Below are 13,150 nucleotides of genomic sequence, written 5' to 3'. Positions count from 1 at the left end.
CTTTATTGTGTTTTTCCTTATAATCAGTCTGCGCAATTTTCTTACAACTACATACAAGGTGCTCATCCATCTCATCTGCTTTCTTACATAACCGACACTTTCTGTCTTATCCATTTTTGCTTTTATAACATTTGTTCATAGTGATTGTTCCTGAGCTGCAAAAATGATATCTTCCGTTTCTTTCCCCCCCTTCTTTAACCGCGGAGAGGCCTTTGTATCTGTTCCACCACCATATGGAACTTGCTATCCCAGGAGATCCAACTTGCTCTATGATGACTCCTGAAGTGTTTTTTGAATTGATATTTGGTGGTTGATATTTGGTCTATCTTTTATGTAATTTTGATTAGTTCCCTTCAATAATTGTTTTCTAGCCCTTGTCTTTATGCTGCTGTTTTTCTTTCTTTGTTCTTAAAGTATGAAATAACATTTCTCTTGTGACTTTTGTAAATATTTTTGATATGAAATAAATGTATTTTTTAAAAAGCCTAAGTGTACAAAAATGTCTTCACTTTGTGACTAAAAGACTAAAAGACTTTGTGACTAAAAGAGCATAATGATGGTGCCAGGAGAGCCTCACTGGGAAAGCTATTCTACAGATCAGGTGCCGCTGATGAAAAGGCAGTACAATAAATTGCAGTAATATATAAATGTAAGAGTACTTAAGCTTGTGTAGAATGAGTTGAATGTGGAAGAAGACTTGTGGGACTGAATCAGAGAAACTCATGTTTCTCAGACAATCCTACCACAAAAAAGGAGCCAAGGTCAGTAATATTAGCAAATAAACTTACAAAAAGAAGAAAGAAAGAAAGAAAGAGCAAGCCAGGTCAGTAATGTTAATTACCACAATCGCTTCCAAACAAATCACCAACCCAGAGAGTACCTTAAAAGAATGTAGCCATTCTTATAAACAACTCTATACTTCCAGCACCCCAATACAGATAAAATCAATATTTTATTTTATTTTTTAAATTTATATGCCACCATTCCTTAAATAGAGCCTATACAGCCTTTGAGAAAATAATACAAATGAGCCTGAATCATATAACCTGCAAGGGTGGTGGACCTATTAGGATGGTCCATCCAAAACGGCTGCTGGACCCAGTAGGATTTTAAAAGGCCTCGGAAGATTTTGATGTTGGTATGGACAGTGATTCTGTCGTTGCCCTGGTGGGAACCTGGAACAGGGAACTCAACAGGACAGTAGACATGATTGCTCCTAAGCGTTCCTTCCGACCTGCTTCAAAAATGGCCCCTTGGTATACTGAGGTGTTGCAGGGGCTGAAGAGGTTGAGTAGGCGACTAGAACCAAAGTGGAGGAGAACTCAGTTCGAATCTGACAGGATGCATCATGTGACCCATTTGAAGACTTATGTGATAGCGGTGCATGCAGCGAAAAAGAGATTTTGGTCTGCATGCATAGCGACTTCAGGTTTGTGCTCAGCAGAGCTATCCCAGGTTGTGAAGAGTTTAGCCTCTTCTCCTTCGAGTTCAAATCAGTTCCTGGGGTCATTATGCTGTGATGCTTTTAATGGGTTCTTTGTGAACAAGATATCCTGTATTAGGCCTGACTTGGACTCCACTATTTCTGCAAGGTCTATAGAGGAGGTTTCCAGCAATCCTTCTTGCAGTATTAGGTTGGCTCAGTTTCAATCTGTAATGCCTGAGGATGTGGACAAGCTGCTTGCGGAGGTGCAGCCTACCACTTGTTCTCTGGATTCTTGTCTGACTTGGCTGCTTCTGTCTACTAGGGAGATTGTTGGAGGTGGCCTAGTTAATATCATAAATGCATTGCTGAGGGTGGGTAGGGTGCCTTTTTGTTTGAACCGCTCCTTTAAGAAGCCTTCCCTGGGCCCCTCAGTGATGGATAGTTATAGGCCAGTCTCCAATCTCCCATGATTGGCAAGATTGAGAGAGTGGTGGCTAACCAGCTCCAGGCAGTTTTGGAGGAAACCAGTTATCTAGACCAATTTCAAACTGGCTTTCGAGCACGCTATGGGTTTGAGTCTGCCTTGGTCAGCCTGATGGATGACCATTACCAGGGAATTGACAGAAGGAGCGTGACTCTGTTGGTTCTTTTGGATCTCTCGGTGGCATTCAATACCATTGACTATGGTATCCTTCTCAATTGCCTGAGGGGGTTGGGTATAGGAAGCACTGCTTTACAGTAGTTTTACTCCTACCTCTCAGACAGATTCCAGATGGTGGAACTTGGTGATGGTTGCTCCTCAAAACAGGAGCTGTTATATGAAGTCCCTCGGTGCTCCATTCTGTCACCAGTGCTTTTTAACATCTACATGAAACCACTGGGTGAGGTCATCAGGAGATTTGGTGTAGGGTCCAAATCTATTTCTCCTCTTCCTCCTCCTCCTCCTCCTCATCATCATCATTATCATCATGAAATGGCCATCTTAAGAAGTGGTCTAATCATTGCCTCATTCAAACAAGGAGGCATCCTACCCTCCCTCAGTGATGAGTTAACAATATTAACAAGGCCACTCCAACTTTTTCCCTGCTAGATAGAACTAGCCAAGTCGGGCAAGGATCCAGAGAACAAGCGGTAGGCTACACCTCCCCAAGCAGCTTGTCCACAGGCATTACAGATTGAAACTGATCCAGTCTAATACTGCAAAAGGGATTGCTGGACGCTACCTTAATAGACCTTGTAAAAACAGTCGACTCCAAGTTGGACCAAATACAAGAGATCTTGTCTGCAAAGAATTCGGCCTTACAGCAGAATATAGTCCCTGGAGATTGGTTTAAATTGGAGGGAGCCTGACTCAAGCCTCTCACAACTTGGGACAACTCTGCTGAACGTGAACCAGCAGAAGTAATGCGCACAGACCAAAATTAGTTTTTGTTGCACACACCGCTTCTGCATAATCCTTCCAATGGGCTCTATGCTGTGTCCTGTCAAATTCGAGCCAAGTTCTCCTCTACTTGCATTCCAGTTGCCTGCCTTGCTGCTTCAGACCACGCAACCCTCTGTATACCAAGCGGCCACTTTTAAAGTAGGTTAGAAGGGACGCTTAGGATTGATTGTATGTACTGCCCTGGTGAGTTCGCCATTCCAGTTTCCTATCAGGGCATCAACACAATTACTGGCACCAACACTGAAACCCTCCAAGACTTTTTGGAATCCTATTGGATCCAGCGAACTTCTCGGGCGGATCATCTTAATAGGTCCACCACCCCTGCAGGGTTAGGTTCTGGCCATGAAACCAACCTTAACCAGGTGGTGATCCATCCATGACAATGGGGAAACCACAGGATCCCCCACCCACAGAACACCCCCCTGATCCAAACAAGAAACCAAATCGAGTGTATGGCCCGCAACATGAGCTGATCCTGAAACTAATTGGGCCCATAGTTGTCATGGCTGCTATGAACTCCTTAGCCACACCATACAAGTCAGCCTCAAAGTGGATATTGAATTCCCCCAGCACTAAAAGCCTGGGTGACTCCAACACCAACTCCAAGACCAACTCCGTCAGCTCAGTTAGGGAGTTGGTTATGCAGCGGAGTGGACAGTACACCAATAGAATCCCTAATCTATCCCTAGTTCCCAGCCTCGAAAATACACACTCAGTATAAGTCAACTGTCTCACAGGGCCCTGATGAGGGAGATGGTTTACTGAATTTTCTAATAAAACTTGCTATTTCTGAGCAAAGAGGCATCTTTTAAAGTAGTGTTTTTCCTTATATTTAGCAGTGAGAGAGCAACTGTCTCTATTAGGTTCCAGCAAATCATCTCTCCAAAACCTGGTGTCTACCTCTGCCTCATGAGACAGACCTTTTTGTTGTCAGTTGGTGAGCAGGCAGGCAAGCACTCTGCCATCACACTTGCAACTGAATCCAGGGTTGACACCACAAGTGCTTCTGTGATCTGTGGGTGGTGCAGGTGATTCCACAGTGGAGACTGTGTCCTGGGTTCCTGGAATATATGGTCCTCCTCCGGGGAACCTTGTCTCACATTGGACTGTGAGACTTAGGAATGTGGAGGTCTTCCTCTGAGATGTCCACAGAGTCCCAGTCGAGAGGGTCCTTAAAATTTTTGTTGATCCACTTTCTTCTATAGGATCTGAACAGCTGTTATCCAAAACTCTTCTGTCTACCCTGTCCCTAAAGTTATTCTCAGAGCAGCTTGGCCAATCACTGCAACAGGCTTTCATCACCACCCACAGTTACAAAAACCCTTGGTGGAATGCATTTTTTATTCTGCTCTAATGAAGCATGGTATGATGAATTGGGCATTTTTAAAAATCCCAAATGGAATTTTAATTTAATAATATATGTCAGGTAGAAAACAGGAATAGAATGCTATTGGGCATAGTTATAATGATCTATATTATTAATTCCTGTAGATGGACCAGGGGGATGCGTGGGGATGTGGCAAGCCACCTAAATGGGCAGTGGGGATTCCGTATGCAGATAGGGAGAAGGAGCCTGTGAGAGCAGAAGCACCATGGTGATTGGGCAGTGGGGATTCTATATGCAGATAGGGAGGAGGAGCCTGTGATGGTTAAGGTCAGTTGGAATGCAACTGGTACTGGTTGGAAGATGTTCTGTCAGCAGCCTGAGGGAAATGAATGGCCATGGAAGCACTGGCAGCAAGGAAGGACCCAGTTAACCACTGCTGCTGTTTGGGGCTACCAAGGCTATTGTCAAAGGGAGGCAGGGAGGGTGGGGAGGTCTCTCGGGCTACAGCTTGGCCAATAGGTGGGAGCAATGCCGCAACCACGACCAAGAGGAGTGAGGGGGATGGAAGCAACGGGATGGAGGAGCAGGAGCAGGTGTGCAGCTCATGTGAGGGTGGGGAGATCTCTGAGGTGAGGGGGGCTGTGGCAAGGGGTGAGGGGAGCAATCAAGATACTCTAGAGTGTGCACAGATACTCTAGAGTGCATGAGAGTTCCAGCATTGAAGCGCAGATAAATAATGGCGGTGGTCAGGAGGCGGAGGGCCAGCGGGCAAAGCCCCACCAGCTAGAAGAGGTAGGCAGATGGCGGGCGAAACCCCTCCGGCTGGGAGGAGGAGGTGGGAGGTGGCAGCAGGACGGCCTGGTCCTGGCCTGCCTGTTGGGGTGAGATGGTGGCAGAGGCGTGCCCTGGCCCAGCCACATGTAGGAATTGGCGGCGGGCCAGCCTAGCCTGGCCAGCAGCGGCAGGATGGCCTGTGCCGCGGGGATGGTGGCGGGGGGAGCGGCCGGTCGGCCAGGCAGAAACTCAGGCATGCCGGCATGGTGGGGTGGGGTATGGCTGGGCCCAACTAGAGGCTCATATACTCTGCGCCCAGGCCCACTAGTTTTATTTGTTGTATTCATTACATTTCTATTCCTTCCAATCAAAATATATCTAGACAATTTACCAAAAAAATCAACAGTTAAAACAAAATCATTGCCAAATGCCTGATTTAAAAGGTATATCTTCAGAGTCCTTTTTAAAAACCAGCAGAGAGGTCAGACCCCACATCTCTGCAGGAAATGTGTTCCAAAACTCAGGGGCAGCAGCCAAGAAGGCCTATTTGTAGGTCACCAGTTTCAGGTGGTGGACCTCCCCAGATGATGAACAGTGGAGTTCATGAAGAAGAAGGTGCTCCCAGAAGTACCTTGGGCCTAAGCTGTTTAAGGCTTTATAGCTAATTAGAAGCACTTTGTATGTTGCTTCGAAATATACTGGCACCATTGCAATGTTCTTAGAACATTAATAATGTGGTCTCTAGTTTTCCCAGAGACTAGCCTGTATGCTGAATTTTGCACTAATTATGCTATGCTTTTCATATTAATGTACTAAGCAGATGCTGATGCATATATTATTAATCAGAATTGTATTGTTATTAATTTACTAATTAATTTATATAACACCTACGACTAAGTGCTTTACAGTTAGACAAGTCCAAATGGTACTGCCTGAAGGTTTGCAATCTAAATATTAATCAAATTTTTAAACGCATGAATTAGTAAATGGTGGTGAATGGTCTGATATAGAGCAGTAATTTTCTAGTCCTTCAAGAATTTTATAATAGGTTGTGTTTTTACTAAAGTTGTGTTATTGGATTGGAAGAAAGCAGAATAAAGTCTTCCAATACTGTCAATGCCTTGAATTCTAATATATATATATTTCATTCTCAGATAGGTTTATTTCACAAAATCTCAGTGTTAAGAAACTAACTTGTGTTTAGTTCTGCGTTATTTTGCTGTGTCTCAGTTTTTTCTTTCAACCTTCCCACAAAGAAACAATGGTTACTAATCAAAGTCAGCCCCAAAGGGTCTGTGGCATGGTGGATTGATTTAAATCAAGATGATTTAAATCACCAATGACTCTTCATGGATTTTGATCAACACTTCTATTTACACTTCAGTGGCTTTCTAAGGAAAGCTACAATCCTATTGGTTGATAAGCATTTAAAACCTTTTGATTTACAACCAAGCAGAGAATCTTCCACAGATTTGTGACATTTTTTGACACTTTAGAGAGCACACTTTAAAGAAACTGCAGTATTTTAAGATTAGATTATGCATTTTTTAGAAAGCTATATAATGAATAATAATTTATTAATTGCAGGTATTCAAAAGAGCTCTGTGAAGAAAAGGCTGTTAGTTTCTGGGCAGGTCATTGTCATTGTCTTGTCACAAGCTTGGCATTACAATTCAGTGGTGGCATATTTTATCCTATAATATTCATTTTCTCAGAGTGCATTTCTGGAGGTATGATTGGTGATGATGCAAATGAGGACCTGCTCTAGTGGTTAGTTTGTGGGGGAGAGAGAAGCTGGTAATAGCTCCCATGCAAGTATAGAGAGAAGCTCCCATGCAAGTATAGAGAAAAGCTGGTAATAGCTCCCATGCAAGTATAGAGGGCAAGAGAGGCGAGGACCCCAAGAAAGCCTGAGGAAGAAGGGAGAGAGAAACTGGTGAGACATCCAGCAGATGGCAAGAGAAAACCTTGAAAGAGTTAGGGTAGCAGAGAAAAGCAGAGCTGGTCTAGAGGAACAGCACACAGATGAGGAAAGGGCAGTTGCAGGTCTTGAGCAAGTTTGGATGGAGAAGGAAGGAGGGTCCAGCTAGGAGGCCTGGCAACAGATTGGGAAGGGGAAGGAAAAGCACCTGGGTGAACTTGGGTGAGGTTAGGCAGAGGAGGCAATCAGGAGTGCCAGCAGGTGATGGAGTGGAAAGGATAGGAAACCTGAAAGAGTTTGGGTAGAGGAAGAAGGAGGGCCCAGTCAGGAGAACCAGGAGATGAGAGGGGACAAGCCTGAACCACTCTGAGTAAGAAAGGGAGAGATATTCAATCGGAGATCTGGCACCAAGAGAAACAGAGAGCGGGGACAGGGGAGAGAGTGATTCAGAACAGTTTAGAAAGCAGAGGGACACCAAACTGAGGAAATCGACTAGCGAAAAAGAACAGCTTCCCTGACTATGGAAGAGAGTGGCTGTCAGCTCTCAGCAAAAGGAGAATCTGGGGCCTGTGCTCTTGGAGGCCACCAGAGATGGGGGAGTGGGCGCAGGTGGTGGTTGGACTTTGAAGTTGCTAGGGTCAAGTGGCAGAGAAGGGAAGGAGTAAAGGGGACTGCGTGAGCAAAGTCCCTGTAATTAATTGGGACACTCAATGGATGTCCTTGTCTGGTAGATTCCGCTAGAGGTTGTCTTCCTTGGGCTCTGGTTCTCCATGGGAAATCTCTCTAGAACTAATAAAACCTTCCAGCCTAGCTTGACAATTTACATGTGCATGCACACAGACACACACAGAGACACACAAAAGGGAAGGGGGAATTGGGAAGGGAAAAGGAAAGTTCTTGGGAGCGAAGGATGGAGGTTTCTCCTGTTCATTCTGTCTGATGTGAAGAAAGGGGAAGCCAAGTTCACTGTGATAAAGCTATGGTGCAATGATGGAAAAAGCAGAGGATCAACAACCTACTGGGATGTACCCCAGAGGTGGTGCAGTTTGGGAGTTGTTTGGTTGGCTATTCTTAGCCGGGGGTGGGAGATGCTTCTAGAAGTGAGGGCTATTTGTAGGAGTGGGACTTCTAGGTTGATAGTTAACTGTGGAAGCTTCTAGCTGAGAACAGTGGTTTTAGGGTAAGCAATTATGAAATGATGGCATTTCCTGAAGACGGAGGCAAAATGTTGACTTTAATAATATTGACTTGATGATGATTCTGGGTTTTAGACCAAGTCTGAGATACTAAGTGATATCAGTTAACAAACTCAGGAGTGTAACTAAGTAACTAGCTGCCTTGACCTTGGGGTCTTCAGGCTGGCCAAAGTTTGATAGGGGAAGCTGGTTCAAAATATTGGAATGCCCAGATTGGGCTGCCCCAGCGGTTGGACTGCTTCCTTAGCTGCTCTCTCTAGAAGACTTGGCTATCTCATTCCTGGACCCCCTTATGAGCAGGCATGTCCAGACTGCACACTGCACATGGGAAAAATGGGGGAGTACATGGAGATCCATTTTTGCTTACTAACAGATTGTTATATTTTGGTTTTAATTTTGATACCATCAAAATTGGTCATTCTGTAACTGAGATTAAAAAATTAGTTATAGTCATCCCTCACCAACTGTGAGGGTTCCATTCTGGGGAAAATTCGCGGATGGTGAGCAATTCATATACATTGGAAACGGTGTTAGGGGAATCGTGGTCATGAAAAGACAGAAAAATAAAAAAGACCCCCCAAAATCTCAAGAAAACCACCCAGAATCCCTTTAAATCAACCATAGTTAGCAAGTGGAGTGAGGGGGCACCCCCAGAAATTATCTCAAACCCACAGGAATCACCCCAAACTCCAGAATTAACCCCTGAAACCCCCCAAATCATGACCCCCCCAATTACCAAGAAATCTCACTAGACCACGGATACTCAGGTCACAGTTAGGGAGACCTGTCACAATTTCCCATTCATGGATACTTAAAACCGCTATTGGGAAAATCATGGTTGGCGACGACTGTATAACTGTTCTAAAATAAATAGGGTCACAGGAAAACATCTTATACCAAGTTAGACCATTGGATGATCTAGGTTAGTATTGTCTCTACTGACTAGCAGCAGCTCTCCATGGTTTCATATGGGGATCTTTTTCAGCCCTATCTGAAGATGCCAGGGATTGGACAGGACCTTCTGACGCAAAGCAATGCTCTGGCACCAAGCTAAGAAGCTTTCCCCAAAAATAAATTTCATATTTTCCTGTACTGAACTTTAGCAGACAGAAATGATATAATGAAAGTATGAAACTAATCATCTAATCTACTAATGAGCTGATCCACAGGAGGCCAATCTGACTGCTATTTACTAAACAAAAAGTAAGCATGCTAGCCCTAATCATGTGGTTTAAAGGTAATGTATCATTTGAACCTAAGGCTGGCTTACATATGGCAAAGTGAGGCAGGCACACAAATGGCTTCCTTAGCCCGCTTTTTGGTGATCGTGAGAATCACCTCTATGTCAGAATGGCTAGGGTTGGGGTCAGGCCAATTGTTCATTCCATATATAGAGCCCTACTACATAGATATGATCCATCCACCTGCTATCTTGATAATCCACGTGCCATCTTGAGATTCAGCTTCATTTTAAACCAACACATATAAAGACACTAATGGATAACTGAGTACCAGAATAAAACTCATACAACATCTTCACAAATATAATCATGTCAATAGCACTTAGCAATAGCACTAGCACTTACATTTATATACCGCTCTATAGCTGGAAGCTCTCTAAGCGGTTTACAATGATTTAGCATATTGCCCCCCAACATTCTGGGTACTCATTTTACCGACCTCGGAAGGATGGAAGGCTGAGTCAACCTTGAGCCCCTGGTCAGGATCGAACTTGTAACCTTCTGGTTACAGGGCGGCAGTTTTACCACTGCGCCACCAGGGGCTCCTGGTATGCTCCTGTCAATAGAAATGGCTTTGGTTTAAAAAATATGTTACTTATAAGTTGCCTTTGTAGTTTGCAATTGCCATCAAACTTGTGCAGAATTAGATCTCTGAGGTTCAACCTTGAGACTTGATTACAGGGGAACAGGATTACTGCATGTCAATTTCCCCTTCTCTTTGGAAATGCTATGATTCTCCTATAAACACAAACGTGTGCCAAGAACAAACTGAAGTCCATAATGATTTTTGATCCAATATTCTTAGCTGAAAGAGTAGGCTGTGGAGCCTGTGTTAGGATTTCCTAAGTCCCGCCAATAGAAAGAGATCCATCCAGGAACATGAGTTTGAGACCTAAATCACCTTAGACACCTCTAGTTTCTATCTGTTTGCAAGATTTTTTTTTTTTTTGCAATCTTGTGTATGAATAGTTGTTTGTTTATATTTGCATTATTAAAGGTGCATGTGAGGTGCAGCTATAAAGCATGATGGCTTTCAAAATGAGGTTCAATGCACCCATTCTATGCTTTGGCCTTTCAGTTGGACATTGGGCTAGGGAGGGATGCATCAGGTGCGGAGGGAGCCAAGCGGCAGTCCATGTTCTGCTGCCGTCACGCCCCCCCCAGCCCCACCCCCTGCGTCTGATGTATGACACAGGGTGTGTTTAGCCATGCCTCCTGCGTCATAAGTCAGACGATATGAGAACCAGGGGTGGAGGCAGGGAGAGTCACTTGGGCTGTGCTGTGCTGGCTGATTTCACTCCTGAACGGTGTCAAGTGGTGTGGGTTAGGGAGTGTCGGGGCCGTGAGGTACAGCCCCTGATTGGCGGTGGCCCAATCCCGTTTGAACCCGTTCACTGAATTGTGGCTCCCCCCCGGTTCTCATATCGCTAATGTTGTGTATGCTCCTGTCAAGCCTCAAGGGGCCTGTGTGGTTTTTCTGATTGTAGGATCTAGCAAGTTGTCTGAAATGCCCAGTCTGCATAATAAAGGAGCTGTTGGAGTGGATTCATATCCAGTGTTCCGTGTGGCTTGCTGATATAACAGTGGTGATATCAGTGATCTTCATGGGGTGGGAGCCCTGCTGTATCTGCACTGGAAATATCCACAAAGTGAGAGTCAACGGTTGGTTGTTATAGGCCCAGACGCCCTGCTCAGGAATAGGCCTGACAAGGACACAACGCTTCAGACGTTCGCTAGATTCTATAGGCAGAACTACTACCCAAGCCCCCTACAGGCTTGACAGGACCATACACTATAGCTAATTTTTCTCTTCTATCTCTAGATTTTGGAAGGGGGAAGTATTTGTTTTTTACAGTGGGAAAGCTCCATAGGTCAGAGATATTCAATATTGAAAAAGTGGGACCCACTTTGGTGAAATCTCCTATGTGAGAGACATTTCCCACCTCCATGCCGTGCTGTGCTTTCCCCAGTGCTGAGCAGCAGTGGGGAGGCCTATAAGAATACCAGAGCCCTGTAAAGCCCCAGCACCATCTTGCAAGGTGCGCGCACACACACACACACACACACACACACACACAGAGCCAGCATAGGGAAGTATCATTCTTTCCAGCCTCACAGAGTTCTATGGCCAAAGTGCTGGTTCTACTACACCATTGTTTTGCAGACTATCTTACAACTGTTTCAGAAATGTATGAAACATAATGCAATTCACTGCATTATCATATATATATAATTCTCTTAGACGTACCCATCATTACTCCCATGTGTGGCAGCCCTCACGAGAACTCTCGTGAGAATTCACTAGTGAGGGGAGGGGGAGAGGAAAGTGACAGCAGCAGAGAACATAAGGCCAGTGGAGAGACCAGCGAACCAGTGGGCGGGGAGAGAAAGCGAAAGCGGCGGCAAAAGTGGCGGCCGGCTGGAAAAAGCAGCTAGCCAGAGAGAACAAAATGTTGGAGAGGTGATGAGGAGTGGGGAGGGCTGAGAATGGGGGGGGGGGCAAGAACGAGGGAGAACTAAAGGCACAGATGCTCTGTGCCCAGGCCAGCTCGTATTGTTACGTTACGTTACGTTACGTTACGTGTTATACAGTGTCCATTAGAATCAACACTAAATGTGACATTGGGGAGGGCACTGGATAATAAACACTGTAATAATAAATTTCCTTTTAACAAACCACGGAAATTAGATTATCAAAAAACCTACTGGTTTAAGACCATAGTTAAGACTATCACATTGTGGCTCAAGCTCCACAAAGCTGGAAAATTGGAAGCTAAAGCTGATACCTTAACAGATGTGCCACATGATCAGTAATGATGTTGTGCAATATCACAAATTGTGCTTGCTTACAACTTGCCTTTGATGCACTCACATGGACATTTTTTGCTGGTCCCAGGCACTCCAACCTCCCCATTTTTAGTTGGGCCTCAAAGGCCAAGTAGAAGCATGGGTGCGTGGACTCTGGTCTTAAGCCAGTAGGGTTGTTTTACTATCTAATATTGCTATAGATGCTTCATTATGTGTTCATTTAAAATATGTTGTTACCTACTATGCGCCTTCAGTTTATGGCATGAAAAAGTGCACATGATTAAGTAGTAACTTAGTAGTGAGAAATCTGGCATCATACAGTGCTATAGTCATATGACTGCTGCTAAACACAAATTATGTGACCTGGCAGCCCTGTGCAGATACTGTAATGTATAACTGGTTGCCAACACAGATCTGCTTGCTCATGTAGTCTCTACTCTGCACCTCTCTTTTGACCACTGAAGTTGGCATGAAAGACTACCAAACTGTGGGGCATATTCATAAAGTTGGTAGTTACCTTGTCATCTACCTGGAATCCTTGCCACAAGGAAGGCTTTTTTCCTCAGCAACCATACTGTAATATATGACAACATTCCTTTTTCAGAGACAAATAACTGTCAATTTAATGTCAAAGTACTTTTTTATTCTTATTCTGAACTGGAATCTGCAATGTGAATTTGTTTGTAAACTTCCATCATGAAAAGAGCCACATAGGAAATTGCTGCTGTTCCACCAAATTAGCTTCTCAGATATCTTTTTAATTGGAGCCCATAACTCAGATTCTTGGTATTTTAGGAAGATGAACAATACAAATTGAAGTACAGATATTTTTCAGTCAGAGCTCAGTTCAAAGAAAGCTTTTATACACAGATGAGGTTGCTAACAAATAGCATGTCATATGATAATGAGACTGCATTTTCTTCAGTAATTTCACATTTGTAAACCGTACTGCTGTGAAAGTAAGTGGAGTGTTTATCTACTCTATTTTTACACTGACAAATCTCTGTTAAAGA

The 13,150-nt window shown here is 44.2% G+C and overlaps 1 protein-coding gene across 14 annotated transcripts in view; it reads left to right on the top strand.

Moving 5' to 3' along the window:
* NPAS3 (neuronal PAS domain protein 3) overlaps nt 1-13,150 on the top strand; it is a 1,129,936-nt gene that overhangs the window by 345,403 nt on the left and 771,383 nt on the right. The window contains exon 1 of one of the 14 annotated variants that reach the window (XM_053282879.1): nt 4,954-4,989. The exons of the other annotated variants lie outside the window; for them this stretch is intronic. The gene's annotated coding sequence lies outside the window, so the exon portion shown is untranslated. Of the gene's footprint in view, nt 1-4,953; nt 4,990-13,150 lie in introns of those variants that run through there. 14 annotated transcript variants of the gene reach the window in all.

The sequence above is a fragment of the Hemicordylus capensis genome, chromosome 1 (assembly GCF_027244095.1).
Source record: "Hemicordylus capensis ecotype Gifberg chromosome 1, rHemCap1.1.pri, whole genome shotgun sequence".
NCBI classification, from domain to species: domain Eukaryota; kingdom Metazoa; phylum Chordata; class Lepidosauria; order Squamata; family Cordylidae; genus Hemicordylus; species Hemicordylus capensis.
The sequence above is the reverse complement of the archived record's forward strand: the minus strand, read 5'-3'. Positions and strand labels throughout refer to the sequence as shown.